Here is a 15,355-nt window from a genome sequence, read left to right on the forward strand (position 1 = left end):
GGGGTTGGAAGGGGAGAAGGTCGGGGGTGGTGGAGCCGTGGCGCGGCGGGGCTCGCCGGGGTGGGCGCGATGGAGAAAGGTGGGGGCAAGGCGGGGGAAAGGTGGGAGAAGGTGAGGTGGTGCTCTGGCGGCGGCGGCGCCGGTAGAAGGTGGAGGGAGGTGGGGGTTTGGATCGGGGGAAGAGGGAGGTGGGTGTCGTGCGGGAGCTGGGGGTGGGCTTTGTTAGTGGCAGTGGGGTGGTTCGGTTCGCGGTGCGGTACGGAGAGAGGTGTTAGCAGAATAAGCGATTCGGTGTGCAGAATAAGACTCTTAAGGGTGTTATCATAATAGACCCACCCTATATATATATCAGTCTAACCCTAAATTTTAGGTAGATGTTCCCATCCATCCCTTTCCTTCCGCCGCCACCCGACCGACTCCTTTTCTCTCTCGGGATCCCCTCACTCGATCTCCCTCGATCCCCTCGCCCAGCCGACCACCGAAGCCTACGGCCTCCTCCTCCCACCTTGGGATCCTATCCCACCAACCAGACCTCCACCTGAAGCCTAGCGCCACCTCCCGATCGAGCTGCTCGATCTGCTGCTCCAGAGCGCGCCCGCCTCCTCCTGCTGGCCTACCTCGTCACCAGAGCAGCTCGTTCCCGAGCTTGACCTCGCCCCTGCCTCGACCGGCGACCACCCCGGCAAGCCCTGCCGCCTCCCGTCACTCCAGCCTCGCCAAGCCCCCTGCAAGATGTCGCCGACCGCTGCCGCCGGCGCCCGCAGGAGCTCGCCGCCGAAGATGAGCACCGCCACACCCGTTCCCCTCTTTCTCTTCTCTCTCTCACGCGTCTCTCTTTCTCTCTGTTCCGCTGCAACAGGGAGCACGCCAAGCACCATGGCCGCCCAGGGTCTTCTCTTGCCTCGATCTGTCAAGCCGCCGCCGGGAACGACCTCCATCGCCCAGGGCCTTCCCTCGCCTCGTCGCCGTCGACCTGCGGAGGGACCCGCCATGGCCACCCTCGTCTTCAAGATGCGTTGCCCGCACCCGGTTTCGACGCTCTCAGCATGCCCACGCCCTGGATCTGGACGCCCATCGCCGGAGGCCGCCGTCCCGCGCCTGGAGACGCGCCCCTCCATCCCCTGCGCCTCCGTCTCTTCCTCGCCGCCAAACTCCTGCTTCAAGACGCAGCCGGCGCCCACTCGTTCTGCTCGGGAACGAGCACGCCCCGCCTCTGCTTCGAACCAGGGGGCCGACGCCTCCAGCGCCTGCATTGACCCCGCGCGTGGGCCGTGAAAAGGCCCAGTCCGCCCGGCCTAGCCTCTGCTCTAGTGGCCCATGGCCAGAGTGAGCAGCCCCTCCAGCGCCCCCTTTCATGTGCACTTATGGGCCTGCCGGTTTTGGCCCGTGCTATTTTTTTCCAGTCCTACGATTTTCCGTATTATCCTGAGACTACAGTTTTACAGAAAAACCCTCCTTGTTCATGCTTTTAATATCTCACAAACCGTGCATCGGATTAAAATAAGTTATATATGAAACTTGCTTAGAATTTTGTTTAGATTAATAATTTGCAATTTTCATCTATGTTTAAAATGCTTAAAATGTTGTTTGTTTAAATTTGCTCCGATGTCATGTTAAAATGCTTTAATGCATAACTATTTAACCGTAGCTCCGAACTTAATAAACTTTATATGTAAATGGGGTGAAAAATGCCTAGTTTAACATGGTGCACTTTTCTTGCATGTTTAATAACTCTAAAATATGGTTTAGGGCAGAACAGTACCAAACCTAATATATTCATATGAGGAGTTACCGGAATTGTTGTTTGTTGTTTCCGGCCTCATTTAAACTTGACTAGATAGTTAGTTAACTTTTCTTCACCCCTTGCCATGGTAACCAACATTTAATTTTGTTGAGTACATAAACGGGAGAGAACTAAATAATTGTTGTGGTGTCGTCAATATGCAACTCATTGCATATTGAGCTCCACTTAACTTGTAGTTCTGTTTGTGCCCTTTGCCATGCCATGCGTATTTAAACCGGACATGCATCATACTTGATTGTGCATCATGCCATGTTTATGTGGTGGTTGTTTACTATGTTGTGTGCTTCTTTCCGGTGTTCCTTCTTCGGGTTGGTTCCGATAATGTCGCGTTTGTGAGGACCCGTTCGTCTATGTCCGTTTGTCTTTTTCATGGACTCATTCTTCTTCCTTGCGGGATCTCAGGCAAGATGACCATACCCTCGAAATCACTTCTGTCTTTGCTTGCTAGTTGCTCGCCCTTTTGCTGTGCCTATGCTGCGATACCTACCACTTGCTTATCATGCCTCCCATATTGTTGAGCCAAGCCTCTAACCCACCTTGTCCTAGCAAACCGTTGTTTGGCTATGTTACCGCTTTGCTCAGCCCCTCTTATAGCATTGTTAGTTGCAGGTGAAGATTGGAGTTTGTTCCATGTTGGAACATGGATATTTTGTTTGGGTATCACAATATATCTTATTCATATTTAATGCATCTATATACTTGGTAAAGGGTGGAAGGCTCGGCCTTATGCCTGGTGTTTTGTTCCGCTCTTGCCGCCCTAGTTTCCGTCATATCGGTGTTATGTTCCCGGATTTTGCGTTCCTTGCACGGTTGGGTTATAATGGGAACCCCTTGACAGTTCGCCTTGAATAAAACTCCTCCAGCAAGGCCCAACATTGGTTTTACCATTTGCCACCTAGCCTTTTCTTTCCCTTGGGTTCTGCAGGCTCAAGGGTCATCTTTATTTAAACCCCCGGGCCAGTGCTCCTCTGAGTGTTGGTCCAACCTGTCAGCTGCCGGTGGCCACCAGGGGCAACTCTAGGCTGGCCTACCGGAACCTTGGACAATCCGGTGTGCCCTGAGAACAAGATATGTGCAGCTCCTATCGGGATTTGTCGGCACATTCGGGTGGCTTTGCTGGACTTGTTTTACCATTGTCGAGGATGTCTTGTAACCAGGATGCCGAGTCTGATCGGATTATCTTGGGAGAAGGAATATCCTTCGTTGACCGTGAGAGCTTGTGATGGGCTAAGTTGGGACCCCCCTGCAGGGATTGAACTTTCGAAAGTCGTGCCCGCGGTTATGGGCAGATGGGAATATGTTAATGTCCGGTTGTAGAAAACCTGAAACTTATCTTAATTAAAATGCATCAACCGCGTGGTCAGTCGTGATGGTCTCTTCTCGGCGGAGTCCGGGAAGTGAACACGGTGTTGGAGTTATGTTTGACGTAGGTTGTTATAGGATCACTTCTTGATCATAGTTTCTCGACCATGCCTTTGCCTTCTCTTCTCGCTCTCTTTTGCGTATGTTAGCCACCATATATGCTAGTTGCTTGCTGCAGCTCCACCTCATACCTTTTACCCTTCCTATAAGCTTAAATAGTCTTGATCACGAGGGTGTGAGATTGCTGAGTCCCCGTGACTCACAGATACTTCCAAAACCATCTTGCAGGTGCCGAGGATACCGTGCAGATGACGCAACCAAGCTCAAAGAGGAGCTCTATGAAGATCTTGTCCTTTGTGTTGTTTCGTTCTAGTCGATCAGTAGTGGAGCCCAGTTGGGTCGATCGGGGATCTGTGTAGCATTTGGGGTAGTCTTCTTTTATTTCGGTTCCATAGTCGGACCTTGATTGTATCTGGTTGATGTAATGCTTTATTCATGTAATTGTGTGAAGTGGCGATTGTAAGCCAACTATGTATCTCTTTCCCTTATGTATTACATGGGTTGTGTGAAGATTACCTCACTTGCAACATTGCTTTCAATGTGGTTATGCCTCTAAGTCATGCTTCGACACGTGGGAGATATAGCCGCATCGAGGGGGTTACAAGTTGGTAATCATAGCCTTCCTCGACTTAGGAGCCCCCTGCTTGATCGAATCGCTGATGTTGTTGAGTCTAGAAAAATGTTTGAGTCTTATAGGATTATATATCTCGGAGAGTAGGATTCTTTTTACTCCTCGGTCCCTTTGTCGCTCTGGTGAGGCCTCCTAACATAGAGTTTTGACTCTTCTCTTCTCAAATTTCACGAAATCTTTTTTAGGATCACGCGGGTATCTTGGAATCGTTCCGATGGTTTTGTGACGAGAACATTGTTCTTGGTGCCTCCTGACATTTAGGGGTTGTGGCAGTGTCCCGGGGAGTTGAGCTCCGAGGTGTTGTCGTCACAATTTTATCATTGCAGTTCTGGAATACCTGAGTTTCGCCGACATCGAAAATCTCTTTTATGCAGTTGTTGGTGAGATAACCTCGACGCCACCCAGTACTGGGGCGGGAGTTCGGGAGTATTGCCATAACTCCTATAATGGATGCTTTTCAAAGGTTGAGGTAAATGATTTCCGAAGGTTTCTTGGTTATGTGTTGAAGGATGGATACAGCTGGATGTAGGATTTGCTAGCTTTGGGTGAGATATTATGCTTCCTCCTGTATCCCCAACACCTGATTGCATAACCGGGAGAATTTTGGGAGTTTTATAGGTGGGAATTCATGTAGCTCTTAGGATATCTTCTCGACAAATGTATGATATAAAATTGGGGTTCGACGTCTAGTGGTCCGCCTATCCACGGTTGGTTTTACAGTGGTCTCGTTGTGTCTTCAAGAGTCCTTGGCTATGCTGACTCGGGGATGCTTCGTATGTCATGTGCATTGCCTTGTACATGATGGTGCTATACGACCGAGCCCGTGTAGGCCCCACCACGAAAACTTCAAACGAAATCTCTATCATATGTTTGTTCCGGCTTATTCTACAAGCCAATCCTTTGTTTTTGTTTGGAGTTGTGGTATTCGAGTTGCTTCGAAGTCAAATGTTGATTCCATACCTTTTTCCTAGACGGTGTTCTCATACTCCGATGTGAATACTAATCCTTCATGATAATCGAAATTTTCATGTCAATCCTTTTCACCGGCGTGTTTCTTTTCAAGTGGATCCGATAATTTCAACATTTGCAAGGTCCAATCTTAGTTCTTCTCAACGGTGTCTGCTTCATCCATGCCAAGTTGCCTTTGTTTTCCCACCCTCCCACCCTTGTTTCTTCAAGGACTAAAATTCCTTATTCTACTATCCATTTTATTGATGGGAAGCCTCTCCTTTCCTTTTTCATCAATATTCTTATCCGGTGATGCTCATGAAGATACTAACGGAGCCTCAAGTTCATCATTATTTGCTTTTTTCTTCTCCGGTGGGTTCAATTCAAGCGTTGGTTTTGACCATAGTCCTTTCATTTTTCCCAATGCTTACTCATGCCGGTGCACCTCATAATCATTCCCCGCTTACTATTCAATTGTTCCGGAGTGCTGAAGATATCTCAAAGATTCATGTTTCCACTCTGCAGTTGTTCAATATCTTCAAGGACGTTCTCTCATTCAAGCCTTTTAATTCAACTGGTGCATTCTCTCTTTTAAATCGTTCTACGGTGTTTCTTTTGAGTGGGCCCTAACCCACAGGTCTTTTCCCAGGATCTTACCAGACTCTTCTTATTTTTTCTGGAGCTTCTCAAATTCTTTTCTAAAGTTTGACGTAAGAATGATTTATCATCAGTCAAATGTCTTTCTTCAAGATATTTCAAATTATTTTCATAGTTGGCTCAACCTTTCCATTCTTCATTCCGGTGTGCCTCAATTATTCTTGGTGGTGTTTCTCGTCGTCATTCTCAACATTTGAAGACCGAAGAAGAGTTTTACCTCCATATCTTATCCGTTCTCTCAGAGATTCATGGTTCTAGTTCGAGGCCTTCCTCTCATAATTGTTTTGATTGTGAGAATTCTTTTCACCTATCCGGAGCAATTCAAGAGTCTTCTAAGTTTGATTATCCGGAGCCCATCATCCAAGATTTGTTCATTCTCAGCTTTTAGCTCTCTTTCTCTAAATCTTACCGGTGCATCGCTCATATATTCTCTATTCAGTTCATGATCCCTTCATTCTCATGTATCTAGATTGTCTCAAGTATCTTCATTCGTTTTCCCAATTCTTCACGGTGTTCCTTTATCTTTTCTTCGGTCATTTTAATTCTTACGGTGGTTCGTTCAAGAGATCTCTTCCTTCGTTACCGTATCAAGTCACTCGTTCTTTCCAATCCTACCACTGGTTTCTTGAAGACCTTCTCAAATTTATGTTATATCTCTCTTCATCTTTTCTATGAGAATAAGTAATATGCCAAATCCGTTGATTGTCATCAATTTAATTCGTGAAGGATAAGCATAATGTAATTCTTATTCTTGTTTCATCGAGTGAACTCAATTCCCTATTCCGGAGGCTCATAAAATTTCTGATTTCAATTGTTTCATCTTCTCTTTTTCCCAGAGTTCCAACCTCTTTCAATTATTTCACCACGGAGATCCATCTAATCATTGCAAGTCTTCACCTTGTGTTTTCAACTTCTCTTTCCTTTCATGTGATCATCCTTTTGTTTACCGGAGTCCTTCATGGAGGCTCTACATGATGTTTCATAAAGGATTTAGTTCCTTCTCGAAGTTTTCATCGAGATTCTTTTCTAAGGAGCTCAAGTTTTCTTCATCTTGCAATCCGGAGTGCAATTCTTTCTTCTGTATCATTGGAGGTGGTATTATGTCATTCTTGATAATTTGAGCTCATGTTTCATGATTCACATGTTGTTAAGAATGAGGTATTTTAAATCCATCAATCTCTTCTTTGGAGTTATCTTGGGTTATATTTCACCTTAAGCTTTGCCTAAGGATTGTTGCTATTTATGGTGCTCATAAATGACCCAAGTTCTTCATCTATCCTCCCGGTGAAATAAGTTTCTCGTCGCCTTGTTCATATCAATCAAATCTATTGTTTCCGTTAGTGGCAGAATTTCACCTCATAATTTTGAGAAGTTTTCCATAAGCCCACTACAAGCTTATTCGTTTCGATGTTGGTTTTCCAACAACTCCGTTATAACCTTCTTGGAAGGGTGCTTTCCAAGCTCTTTTGTGGAAAAAGTGGGCATTTTCTTCTCCATTCATTCATTCCAATGATCTATCTTCTATTCTCTCTTCCGGAGGTATTGTGATGTTTCTCTCTTAACTCATCATCTTGAATTGTCAGGATCGTGTTCTTTCATTGCTTATCCTTTTATCCGGAGTGTTGTGGATTCTCTTCTAGTTCTTTTAATCTTATCAAGTATCGCATCTCTTTTCAACAGAGTGTTGCCCGAATTTCTTCACCCTTATTCCTCGTTCCTATCGGAGTGTTTGTCAACTTTGATCACCTCCGTGGTTTTATTCCTTCCAAGTTGTTCAACTTTTCAAGGTTTCTTTGTTTTCACTCGTTTGTCAAAGAAGCAACTTAGTTTTACCTCTTCTCTTTCTCTTCCGTTTTCCCCTCCGGTGCCATTCTAGATCTCGGGACGAGATCCTATCGTAGTGGTGGAGTGTTGTAACGCCCTGAGACCAACGCGACAGGTGGCTTCCAGTTATTCGTTGTTGTTGCCTTGTCATTCGTTTGCATGTTGCATCTTGCCATGTCACCGTCCGCATTGCATCATCATGTTTTCAAACTTGCATCCGTCCCGGTCTCCTCGTTCTGTCCATTGTCCGTTCTGAGCCCAGACACACTTGCACGCACCCGCGGCATGCCTGAAATATTATTTTATAAGTGGCCAGAAAATGTTCTCGGAATGGGTTGAAAGTTGGCATGCGGTGTTGTTATGTTGTAGCACTACTAGCGAAAACCCTAGCAGTAGCGCTGGTTTTGTGCTCACTAGTAGCGCGGGTAGGCGCGCTACTAATAAGGCGCTACAGCTATTGCTTAGCAGTAATGCGTGCCGCACGCGCTACTGCTAGGACAAATAGCTGCAGCGCTTGTTCACTCCCACGCTGCTGCTAATGTAACTACTGGCAGCGTGTTTTCTTTCCATCGCTACTAGTATTGTTTTTTTGTTTTTTTATTTTTAGTGTATTTATGCGCCATCGTACAAATATTGGTACAATACTAGGTATGAGGTTTACATCATTATGTCCATAACAGTGTGTCAAATGAAGGTGGATTAGGTTCAAGTGGAGGCAATATGTGGTGCATGTCAAAAGTATACTACTAATCCAAACTTGATCTAGTTTGGACTAGTAGTACTTTCGATGTGCACCACATGTTGCCTCCACTTGAATCTAATCCGCCAGCACAAGCTATTTAATCATCATCATAATCATTAGCACCAACAATATTTATTTAATCACCACTAACACTAGCTAATAATAATCATCAGTCATTACCACCAACACTAGCTATTTTATCATCATAGTAATAGTGTAGCACATCATCATCCTCAAACTCATTTCTAGCTAATCACTCCTGCTGCTCTCTCTTAGGTAAAACAACATAAAACATGTGTAGTTCTCCTCCTTGATCAAGTTGGAGCATGCAGATGAACCTGTCTCCTAATTTTGGGTAGCACATCTGTTTGCTGCCCCCTAGTACTTGTCTGCGCTCCCCCATCACATATCTGGTCCAGTCTTGCACTATTAAGCATTCATCGCTGATCTTGAATGCACTAAAGTAACATGTAGGATATCTTGGCCGTAAGCTAATAATACTCATGGTACCTTTAGTCTCGATCCCATAAGGCACAACATTCATCGGGAGTCCCTGTTGAAGAACATCGTATGGTCACATACTTAGCAATGAAGTTTAGCTTCACAAATAATGTATGGAAAAGATGCACTGAGGACAAATAGTAAAAATCTTACCATCCTTCCTAAATAGATGTGACCGTAGTTCATGACGAACACTATTGGTCGCACGTTTTCAGTACTAAGATTTCTAAGTCCAGGAAGAAAATTTGTCTTGACGGTATCAAGATCCTCAAGCCATGAAACATAATGACTTAGCTCCTCGTAGTTTAGTTCAGCCCTGGGACAGTAGTAGGCCCTGTCTACCAAGCGCTGGACATGTTTGCTTGCACCGAAATAAGCTGACAATACAAATTAGTTGTCAACTATTTTGGAATAAACAATATCAAAGACATAAATATGGTTGAGAAACTTACATTTTGGTGTAACTGGAGGCGTCTGCACATCGACCCAGATGTCGGTATTACCTTCAATATCATCTTCCAGACAAATATCAAAGGTGATAACCATATCAGGCTGAAATGCATAAGTCTTGCATAGTGCTCGCCATGTTTTGCATCCAAAATAGGTGTAGTCGTCTGAATTGTATAATTTTGCTGGAAAATATAACCATGCTCGGTCTTCAAATAAACTTTCTTTACCTCCATTGTATGACTGAAACCTATCTTATCCAATACAAAAACTCTTGCATGGCAGGGGATACGCTAGTAGAATAGTAAAAAAAATATAAGTTGAAGCAAATGAAGCAGATGTCATGCTTAATTACGAAAAAAGACTTGTCGTTGTGACTTACTGTATCCACTTCGAAGTTCTCGTCTAGCTTGATGCTGAAGCGCCTATCATCATCTAGGAAGATTCCGTCGCACAGGCCGCGCTCGTCTTCGTAGTATTTGCAAATACCGAAATCCTTTTTGTCGTCAGACATTTCCTATGTTCATAGTTAAAACATTAATTGAAAATCGATAGAAGACAACTACCAGGATACTCAACACACAAATCTGGGGCACTCGATATTTCCTACATATTCTGGCAAAAGTCATGCCAAAATTCACGGAAAAATTCGGCATGACCTTTGCTAAAATAGGATATATCGAGCGCCTGAAATTTGCCGGAACGGAAATGAATCAACACTCCGGCAAAACATAGGCCACTCGGAGGTGTAACCTGCAAACATGACCGGCCACTTGGATATTGAGCAACACAAGATATACATTTCAAAATATCTTATAAGACTCAAATTAGCATGCATTCAATAAGAAAAAGTAAATCATCTCATGCGTCCGTACATCGTCGAATATTATCACTAATACATCCCGAATAGTGTCATATATATAACATCACTAGTACAACTAAAACCCTAGCACACGACGGGTATCGGTGCGGGCGGTGGACACCCACAGAGAAGGAACCATCATGGGATCATAGCTCCAATGAGATCCCTGGAGAACCTGCCAGGTATTGGAGAACCTGTGCTCCAACGCAAACAAGTAGCGACGGACGTGCGCGTCCTCCTCACTGACACGGTGACGCACCACCTCCGCGGAGTCCTCGAGCCTCTGGACCGTCACTGGCCCACGCGACCGCCACCAAAGAAGGTTCGGGTCAATGACAGGCTGGCTCCTCACCAACCTGCGTCCCCCGGTAGGTAGCGCCTCCCAGTACCACCCCGGCGGAGCCCAGTCTCAGACATGGCCCATATGGTCAAGCAGGTGTCGTCCTCCGCCGACTCGACGACAAGGATGCGGGATAGGCATCGTCCACATCGATGCGGGAAAATTGCTTTAACTAAAAAAATAGCAACAAGTTCTTACTAACTAGTTCTATTAATTCAACTAGTTCTTACTAAAAATAAACTTACTATAAATAAAAATATTCTAGTACCTAATTAGTACCTAGTTCTTACTAACTAATTAGTATCTAAGAACTACTGCCCTAATTACCATCTAATTTGATGAACCTATAGGGGTGGAAAGTGGTAGCGGATATTCCAATTATCCAACTATAAAGTGAAATAAGTGGTCAAATTTTACTCATTTTATGATTCATCTTAGAAATTTGATTCGTTTCCACCCTTACATGAACCCTAACTCATTTGAGCCGCATCCGCATCCGTTTCGTTTCCACCCTAACTAATTTGATGGAGGTAGAAACCCTAGGCAGAGGTAGGGGAGAGGGAGGAGCAGGCGTGCTCACCTCGGGTGCCTGCGACGAGGGAGGGGCAGGCGGCGTCGAGGTCATGGTCGGGGCTCCGGGGCGGCGTTGAGGTCGGGGTCGGGGGCGGCGTCCCGGGCGGCGTTGAGGTCGGGGGCGGGGCCGGCGTTGAATCTGTGGTCGGGGGCGGCGTGGGGAGAGCGCGCGGCGGCCGAGGGGCGACGGCAGCGGAGAGAGTGGAATTGATTTGGGGGATGAAGTGGCCGTGGGGAAGGACGAACCGCGTGGTTAAGTCAGAAGTACCAGTAGCGCGTTCCAGAAAGGGCGCTGCTGCTACGTTAGCTACAGCGCGTTCTGGAATACACGCTGTAGCTATAGCGATTAGTAGTAGCGCTGGGCCATTATACGCGCTACTGCTAGGTTGGGCTAGCCATGTGCGCCCAGTTCAAATGTAGCAGCAGCGCTTTTCGCTAGTACGCGCTACTGCTAAAGTCATAGCAGTAGTGCGGTTTATTTACGCGCGCTGCTACTAAGTAGCAGCAGCACTTGATTTTGTACAGCGCTACTGGTAAAATTTTGTGTATAGGCTTTTCCCTAGTAGTGTAGGTAGGCCGCCTGCCAAGTTTCATTGCATTCGGGGTTCGTTTGATAGTCCAACAGATAACTATAGCGACATTATAGTCGGTCAAACGCCGGATGTTTTTGATCTCCGAAAACAGTCTCCGGGTCTCTCTCTCTATTCTCTTCTCTCAGCCCAAAGCTTTTTGCACAGTCCGCTGTCAACCGCCAGACCCCGAAACCCTCTCTGCACAGTACATCGAACCCCTCACGTGCGCGTCCGAAACATCCCCGGACCCGACCCGGACAGTCATCACCGTTGGGTTCGGATCATCCCCAAACATCTACAAAACATCGCCGTTTTGTTAATTGGACTTCCTAACCTAGTTTTCTTGAACCGTCCGATTTTGATCGGATGATCCAAAATACTCCCTCCTATCTCCATTCTAGTATATATATATATATATATATATATATATATATATATATATATATATATATATATATATATATATATATATATATATGTATGTATGTATATATCAGTCTAACCCTAAATTTTAGGTAGTTGTTCCCATCCATCCCTTTCCTTCCGCCGTCACCCGACCGACTCCTTTTCTCTCTCAGGATCCCCTCACTCGATCTACCTCGATCCCCTTGCCCAGCCCACCACCGAAGCCTACGGCCTCCTCCTCCCACCTTGGGATCCTATCCCACCAACCAGACCTCCACCTGAAGCCTAGCGCCGCCTCCCGATCGAGCTGCTCGATCTCCTGCTCCTGAGCGCGCCCGCCTCCTCCTGCTGGCCTACCTCGTCACCGGAGCAGCTCGTCCCCGAGCTTGACCTCGCCCCTGCCTCGACCGGCGACCACCCCGGCAAGCCCTGCCGCCTCCCGTCACTCCAGCCCCGCCAAGCCCCCTGCAAGCCGTCGCCGACCGCTGCCGCCGGTGCCCGCAGGAGCTCGCCGCCGAAGATGAGCACCGCCACGCCCGTTCCCCTCTTTCTCTTCTCTCTCTCACGCGTCTCTCTTTCTCTCTGTTCCGCTGCAACAGGGAGCACGCCAAGGGCCATGGCCGCCCAGGGTCTTCTCTTGCCTCGATCCGTCAAGCCGCCGCCGGGAACGACCTCCACCGCCCAGAGCCTTCCCTCGCCTTGTCGCTGTCGACCTGCGGAGGGACCCGCCATGGCCACCCTCGTCTTCAAGATGCGTTGCCCACGCCCGGTTTTGGCACTCTCAGCATGCCCACGCCCCGGATCTGGACTCCCATCGCCGGAGGCCGCCGTCCCGCGCCTGGAGACGCGCCCCTCCATCCCCTGCGCCTCCGTCTCTTCCTCGCCGCCAAACTCCTGCTTCAAGACGCAGCCGGCGCCCACTCGTTCTGCTCGGGAACGAGCACGCCCCGCCTCTGCTTCGAACCAGGGGGCCGACGCCTCCAGCGCCTGCGTTGACACCGCGCGTGGGCCGCGAAAAGGCCCAGTCCGCCCGGCCTAGCCTCTGCTCCAGAGGCCCATGGCCAAAGTGAGCAGCCCCTCCAGCGCCCCCTTTCTTGTGCACTTCTGGGCCTGCCGGTTTTGGCCCGTGCTATTTTTTTCCAGTCCAACGATTTTCCATATTATCCTAAGACTACAGTTTTACAGAAAACCCCTCCTTGTTCATGCTTTTAATATCTCACAAACCGTGCATCGGATTAAAATAAGTTATATATGAAACTTGCTTAGAATTTTGTGTAGATTAATAATTTGCCATTTTCATCTATGTTTAAAATGCTTAAAATGTTGTTTGTTTAAATTTGCTCCTATGTCATGTTAAAATGCTTTAATGCATAACTATTTAACCGTAGCTCCGAACTTAATAAACTTTATATGTAAATGGGGTGAAAAAATGCCTAGTTTAATATGGTGCACTTTTCGTGCATGTTTAATAACTCTAAAATATGGTTTAGGGCAGAACAGTACCAAACCTAATATATGCATATGAGGATTTACCGGAATTGTTGTTCGTTGTTTCCGGCCTCATTTAAACTTGACTAGATAGTTAGTTAACTTTGCTTCACCCTTTGCCATGCTAACCAACATTTAATTTTGTTGAGTACATAAATGAGAGAGAACTAAATAATTGTTGTGGTGTCGTCAATATGCAACTCGTTGCATATTGAGCTCCACTTAACTTGTAGTTGTGTTTGTGCCCTTTGCCATGCCATGCATATTTAAACCGGACATGCATCATACTTGATTGTGCATCATGCCATGTTTATGTGGTGGTTGTTTACTATGTTGTGTGATTCTTTCCGGTGTTGCTTCTTCGGGTTGGTTCCGATAACGTCGCGTTTGTGAGGACCCGTTCGTCTACGTCCGTTTTTCTTTTTCATGGACTCCTTCTTCTTCCTTGTGGGATCTCGGGCAAGATGACCATACCCTCGATATCACTTCTATCTTTGCTTGCTAGTTGCTCGCTCTTTTGCTATGCCTATGCCGCGATACCTACCACTTGCTTATCATGCCTCCCCTATTGTTGAGCCAAGCCTCTAACCCACCTTCTCCTAGCAAGCCGTTGTTTGACTATGTTACCGCTTTGCTCAGCCCCTCTTATAGCATTGTTAGTTGCAGGTGAAGATTGGAGTTTGTTCCATGTTGGAACATGGATATTTTGTTGGGGTATCACAATATCTCTTATTCATACTTAATGCATCTATATACTTGGTAAAGGGTGGAAGACTCGGCCTTATGCCTGGTGTTTTGTTCCGCTCTTGCCGCCCTAGTTTCCGTCATATCGGTGTTATGTTCTCGGATTTTGCGTTCCTTATACGGTTGGGTTATAATGGGAACCCCTTGACAGTTCGCCTTGAATAAAACTCCTCCAGCAAGGCCCAACATTGGTTTTACCATTCGCCACCTAGCCTTTTCTTTCCCTTGAGTTCTGCAGGCTCAAGGGTCATCTTTATTTAAACCCCCGGGCCAGTGCTCCTCTGAGTGTTGGTTCAACCTGTCAGCTGTCGGTGGCCACCAGGGGCAACTCTGGGCTGGCCTACCGTAACCTTGGACAATACGGTGTGCCTTGAGAACGAGATATGTGCAGCTCCTATCGGGATTTGTCGGCACATTTAGGTGGCTTTGCTGGACTTGTTTTACCATTGTCAAGGATGTCTTGTAACCGAGATGCCGAGTCTGATCGGATTGTCTTGGGAGAAGGAATATCCCTCGTTGACCGTGAGAGCTTGTGATGGGCTAAGTTGGAACCCCCATGCAGGGATTGAACTTTCGAAAGTCGTGCCCGCGGTTATGGGCAGATGGGAATTTGTTAATGTCCGGTTGTAGAAAACCTGAAACTTATCTTAATTAAAATGCATTAACCACGTGTGTAGCCGTGATGGTCTCTTCTCGGTGGAGTCCGGGAAGTGAACACGGTGTTGGAGTTATGTTTCTCGACCGTGCCTTTGCCTTCTCTTCTCGCTCTCTTTTGTGTATGTTAGCCACCATATATGCTAGTCGCTTGCTGCAGCTCCACCTCATACCTTTTACCCTTCCTATAAGCTTAAATAGTCTTGATCGCGAGGGTGTGAGATTGCTGAGTCCCCGTGACTCACAGATACTTCCAAAACCAGCTTGCAGGTGCCGAGGATACCGTGCAGATGACGCAACCAAGCTCAAAGAGGAGCTCTATGAAGATCTTGTCCTTTGTGTTGTTTCGTTCTAGTCGATCAGTAGTGGAGCCCAGTTGGGTCGATCGAGGATCTGTGTAGCATTTGGGGTAGTCTTCTTTTATTTTGGTTCCATAGTCGGACCTTGATTGTATCTGGTTGATGTAATGCTTTATTCATGTAATTGTGTGAAGTGGCGATTGTAAGCCAACTATGTATCTCTTTCCCTTATGTATTACATGGGTTGTGTGAAGATTACCTCACTTGCGACATTTGCTTTCAATGCGGTTATGCCTCTAAGTCGTGCTTCGACACGTGGGAGATATAGCCGCATCGAGGGCGTTACATCTCATCACTCTTGCACGCTTCATCTATTAGTTCAACATAGTTTTTTGTCAACACAACGTGCCTCACGGCTTCCATGGTTGACTTTGGTCTCTCA

The sequence above is a fragment of the Triticum dicoccoides genome, chromosome 2A (assembly GCF_002162155.2).
Source record: "Triticum dicoccoides isolate Atlit2015 ecotype Zavitan chromosome 2A, WEW_v2.0, whole genome shotgun sequence".
In the NCBI taxonomy this organism is placed as follows: domain Eukaryota; kingdom Viridiplantae; phylum Streptophyta; class Magnoliopsida; order Poales; family Poaceae; genus Triticum; species Triticum dicoccoides.